A 5,565-nucleotide genomic window follows, 5' to 3' on the forward strand; every position below is an offset into this window, starting at 1 on the left:
GTTGTCAGAATAAAAGGCTTAGCCGTTGTAAAAGACTTTGCCCACTGAAAGGTGCTGTAGAAATGGATGGTGACTCCCAATGGCCGCCAGTGATCCACAAATACATGCTGGGGCTGGAGGAGAGAACTTGATCCTCTTAGAGCTGTTCTGAACTGACAGCTGCTTGCTGACAATTTTAGATATATGCATGCGCATTCGCTATCTATATCTCTCAAATGACCTGCGCTGGCACGCACATACTTCCCCCACCCTCCCTATCATGCCAGCCTGCCGAGGGGGAGGAAGTTTAGCAGTTGTCATTCACTCCAAGTAATATGGAGCTGAAAATTCCTTGCAAGAGGCACACCACAAACTAATGCAGGTCAACGAGAAAGAATTCAGTGTTCCTTTGAGGTAAGAAGCCTTTTTTATTTCATGTACTAGGAATGGCACCGGGCCAAGAACAGCTGTTTTGAGTGATACAATGTTCATCTGATTCAGGAAATGAGAGAACAATATCGGCCTTGCATGTAGTTTGGAAATACTTTGTCCTATGCAGCACTTTTTGTTACGGTGTTTAAAATCCTGCCACATTTGAATGGAATAGAGGAGGTGAAACTGAATGATCTTGGCTCTTCTTAACAAATGTATTTTCTGTGAAAAGAATACTTTTGGTATGTGTCTTTCATTTCTCCCTTTCTTTTTAAAGACAAATTGTAATTTTGGCTTCTTAATTTGCCTCTTAATTTGGTAGCAATGGCATGGCTCTGAAGAAAGAGAAGTTGTCTACAGAGCAGGCTGGTAAAAAGTTGAATAAAGTGTAGTCTGAATGTGTAGCAGGAGTGTCTGTCAGCCTAAGATTATGCCCAGCGTGTGTAATGGGACTGAAACAGCTGCCTTGGTCAGATCCTCCGTGTCAATTCGGCTGTAGTCACATTCCACTGGAAGCACGGCTTGTGGCCAGGCAGGCACTATCCAGAAAAGAAATGTTTCTCATTCTGTGTGGAAGCTGCTTCTGTCGAAAAGAAGAGGTCCTTCATAGTTTCTTAAAGGGAGCAATAGTATTTAGGAAACTCATGAATGCACAACAGAAAAAGTTTTAAAAAGCTAGATTGGAAAAACAGAAATGGATTTCTTAAAACCACAATGGCTATAACATTCTGGAATAGTCTGACTGGAACAGTTGTGAGAAAAAAACTTTACTGTATTCAAGGACAGAATTTACTAAATGTATGAAAGATACTTTGTCACTTTGCACTCTGTTGCCTAAAGCAAACTGGGACCAAGAAGTGTCCCTTCTCTTCACATGTAGCATTGGCCTCTCCCACTCCCCTTGTCTGGTTTGCATTAGGTATTGCCACTCTTTGTCACTCACCTAGGCTGCTCTTAATTTACTGCAAACTGACTGGGTGTGAGGTGAGGTAATCCAACTCTCATTAACATAGTACTCTTCCGTTTTTCAGATCTAGAATCTTTAATGTAGACTGTTTTTTAGTTTTTTTTCTCCATGCCCCTGCAGTTTCCTTCCTTATGCAGTTTACCCAGGATTTTTGCACTGGCTGCAGTTATTCAAGTATCCTGCATCTGTCATTTTAGATCTCTGCTCCCACCACCACCACCAACACACATTCTCCCTAATGCCTGGTGTATTGTTTTTAAATTGCACCCTTTTTTCTTCCATGAAAGGCAATAGCAAAGAAAAAATAATGTAAAAGAATAAAAAATAGCTCCTCTTGATGCTGGAAACTGATGTTCTGCAAGGAAAAAAGGAGACATTGCTGAATCAACAATACAGAATGCATTCGATCCTAAACAAATTTGCATATATCTACTTAGTGAAGTGTTTTTGGAAACAACTAGGCAAAAAGTACTAATTATATCACTACTCTTGCACATTGAGTATGTGGGTGGGGTTAGAGGAGAGGCTAGAAAAGGCACAAAAACAGATAGCTCATGGAAGAAAGGGGTAGGCCTCAGGAGGGTGTGTCTCAGTTTAGAGAGGGTATCTTTGCCAGGTTTCTGGGAAATTGGAGCTCTTTCCATTCTGCTAAGGGTAGACAATAGTTTTATCCCATTTTTGCTTTTGGTAAACAATTTTTGCTAGTTTTTGTATTATTTCAAAAGCCCATTTAACCTTTAGCAACAATAGCACAAAGAAATATGTGTATACACCATGAGAACTGATGACTCTTAGCCATTTTCAACATAAAACCTGCCTCCAGCACATAATTGTCTCATACATTATTTGAATTATAGATAGAATATCTTTAAAGTACCCTAATACCCAAATTGCTCTATGAGTGGGGTGGCATATTACTCATCACTGGTGATGTCCTGTGATAGATGTCCATGATAGTTGTATCAAAACATGCATATTTCTATTGCAGCAGCAACAGTAGTCCTGTTCACGTTACAGTGAATGCATGTACATCCTGCACATGTTTGTAAGAAAGTGCCAATAGAGGCTTACTTTGCGATTGAAACCTGGGACCAATACCTAGATTAATGTGGTGTTTAAATCACACATTGAGCTGTACAAGTGAACAGGGCTTGTTTATCCTGGGGTCCAAAGGTATGGTTGGAAGATAAGTGATTCAGCTTGGTGAAGTTAAGCAGGTCTGGATCTATTTAATGCTTCAATGGGAGACACTCTGGAAATCTCATGAATACCACCTTCAGCTACATTATGGAAGAAAGGGAGGATATCAATTTAATGAGTAATAATGTAATTGAATGGCAACTGTTCATTTATAAGGGACAAAGGGGAGCAGGCAACCCCCTACGTGTGTGCCAAACAGCTGTACACCAGACCATTTTGCCCAAGTAACTGAAGAGAACCCATCAGGCGCTGGGTGTGCCGCTGAAGCCATTGGTGTAGGAGATGCAGACTGGCATAGTTTATGCTTATTATTGCCTCCTAGCCTCACCAGTGCAACAGTGACATAGGTTACTATTGGTATGTTTAGCCAAGAACAACCATAATCTCACAGCCTCCCCCCCTCTTATCTTTGCATGGCAAACCTATGTGTTCTCAGGTAGATGTTGAATGTTTTTGACACTTGGGTCAAAAAGGTTGCCTAGTCCTATGCTGTGGGCTAGATCTGTCGTTTTTCCTCTGCTGACCATAAGATATACTGCATAGTAAATCCCCCTCCTAACTTGGTCCAGCAGGGAAGGAGCAGACACCCTTAGGGGCAGGTGTGTGGTTTTTACACATCCCACATAGAAAGCCAGGGGCTAAGGAGAAGCTGCCGGGACTGCCACCGGCAAAGCATTGCCATGGCACCATCTTGGCTGCGGGGTGGGTACATCCAGGCACTGAAACTGTGCCCTTCCCCTCCTTTCACCATATGCATCTACTGTCCCCACTGGGCCTGCTGCTGCAGGTGGCCTCTAGGTAGCTCAAAAACAAGGGCAGCCGAGGAGCCCAGCGGAGAGGGGGGGGGAGTCAGCATGTGGCTTCTGGATGTCCCTCAAACTGGCACCTACTCTGACACATTAGGCAATATACCATGTTTGCCTAATGGTCAGGCCAGCCCTGATGGGAACTGTTTGCTCAAAACACAACAAAGATGGAATTCATAGTGCATTTTATCCCTTAAGCATGCTGGATTTCTTTTATATATCCCTTGAGGCCCACCTAAGCTATTTCCTTTTAGACACTAGGCCAAAATGTTTTTGTGTACCTAATTTTAATTAATGCACTGACTTTTTTAAAAAAGCACTTTATAGTCTGATTTTAACCTGAGGAAGACACATTTTAAGTAGCCTCCTTGTTCTGTGTTCTGGCTGCATTTATGAATAGCTTTGATGGTGCCTGCTTCTCCTGCTACCCAGCATCTGGTTACTTTCACGCCACTGGGGGATTAGGAACTTGCCAGTTGACTGCCCCCCTACTCCTTGCACCCATTCAAATAGCGTGTTTGAAAGATGGAGGTCTATATGGTACAGAGAACAGCTACCACCATTAAAAATGACAAAACATTTATTAAAAAGAAAATTTCCACACACACAGTCTCAGCATAGAAACAGATTGAGCAAAGGATCTCAAAAGAAAGGTGTGAACATGCCACTCCTATGTCTCTCACTCTGTACACACCCTAACTGATCTTATTCTAAGACAGGTTCTTTAATTTAATAAAAGTTACAATATTCTAAACAGGCTTCCCATTACCCTAATGTCTTTGTTCCGGGCAGCTAGTCTTCTCCACATAGCAATGGCAGCCTTTAGCAGGAGCCCAGGTATAAGAGCTCCTTCTCTCTAGATGGAATCAGCCAAAGAGAGACCTTCTCTTCCTTGCCAAGGCGTTTTATTACCTCTGTTTGCCTACCTCTTCTGTGGGTCAAAGAAGCCTTTCCTGAAATCTCTAGGAAAAGATTTTGTAGTATTTTAAACTCCCCAAATCTCTCTTCCCTGCTAGGTGTCACTGTCTCCAGCCAGAGGTGTGAGCTGACCATCTCATTGTCTGGGTCCTGAGAAGCCATTAGCATTTACTAAGACCTAGCTGGGTGTGGCTTAATTCCCTCTCCACTGCCTATTATCTGCTAAGAGAGAGAAAACTTTTCAAAGCTAAAGGTGGAGGTTTTGTAAAGTCCAAATCTCCAAAGTAAAATGTGTTTGTCCATTTCCATTTCATTTATTAGCTTAATTGACCCGAGGTCTTAAGCCAAACACACAAACAGCAACTATAAAATGCATTACATATAATTACAAGATAATTTAGACCAAACGTCTTTACAATAAAAGCTAGTAAACATACTCTCGAACAGTATAATCAGACCACATTTTATAAACTTCAATGAATTCTATAAAATTCCCTTGATATTATGGAAATTAGTTTTAAAATTTTAAAGTTATATACATAAAACTACTTATAACATTTCAAAGCTGCTTTAAAAATAACACTATCGAAAGATATTTTGCCACCAAGCAAGTCGTTTCAGGGTCCTCATCTGCTAGCAGTATGGTTATAATCCAGGGTTCCATAGGGAGGTGATGTCTTTGTAAAATAGAAGTAATCCAACAGGATCTGGGGTCAGTCCACTGGTGGCAAAATAACATAAGATGATCTAAGGTCTCTATTGCACCTGATCCACAATCACACAATCTATTTGAGTACTGTATTTTAGCAAAACGGCCACTTAGCTCTACAGTTGGAAAAACATTCGACCTAGCAAGCGTGAAGACATATCTAGATCTAGGGGATGTAAGGAAGCTCATATGTGTTTGTTAAATAGTGGGTTCCATGGATGAGCAGGCTCGAGTCTAGTGATCAGCTCAATTTTATTTGTGATTTCAGCAACAGCAAGACAAGACTCCAGAGCCTCACCTCTGTTAAATAGCATGCAATTGCCACACCCAAACACACCCCACTCCAAGTGATAGGCTATTGACATAACATTTCTACTTGATTGGTTTATTCCAGAGTCCTGGTCGGCTATTGTTCTTGTGCTCCAAGCTCAGACAGTCTCTGGGGTGATTCAGTCAGGGATGATTCAATCCCAATACGTAACACCCCTCCCCCCTAAATTCCAATGCACCTTAACAAGACAGTCTTCAAGGTATGCTGGCTTGCGACATTCCCT

General features: G+C 41.7%; 1 protein-coding gene across 1 annotated transcript in view; it reads left to right on the plus strand.

Annotated features, from left to right (window-relative positions):
• Positions 1–235: 235 nt before the first annotated feature.
• SPTB (spectrin beta, erythrocytic) overlaps positions 236–5,565 on the plus strand; it is a 114,243-nt gene continuing 108,913 nt past the window's right edge. Inside the window, exon 1 of the mRNA XM_015414511.1 lies at positions 236–393. The gene's annotated coding sequence lies outside the window, so the exon portion shown is untranslated. The remainder of the gene's footprint in view (positions 394–5,565) is intronic.

Source organism: Gekko japonicus, unplaced genomic scaffold (assembly GCF_001447785.1).
Source record: "Gekko japonicus isolate JY-2015 unplaced genomic scaffold, Gekko_japonicus_V1.1 scaffold446, whole genome shotgun sequence".
NCBI classification, from domain to species: domain Eukaryota; kingdom Metazoa; phylum Chordata; class Lepidosauria; order Squamata; family Gekkonidae; genus Gekko; species Gekko japonicus.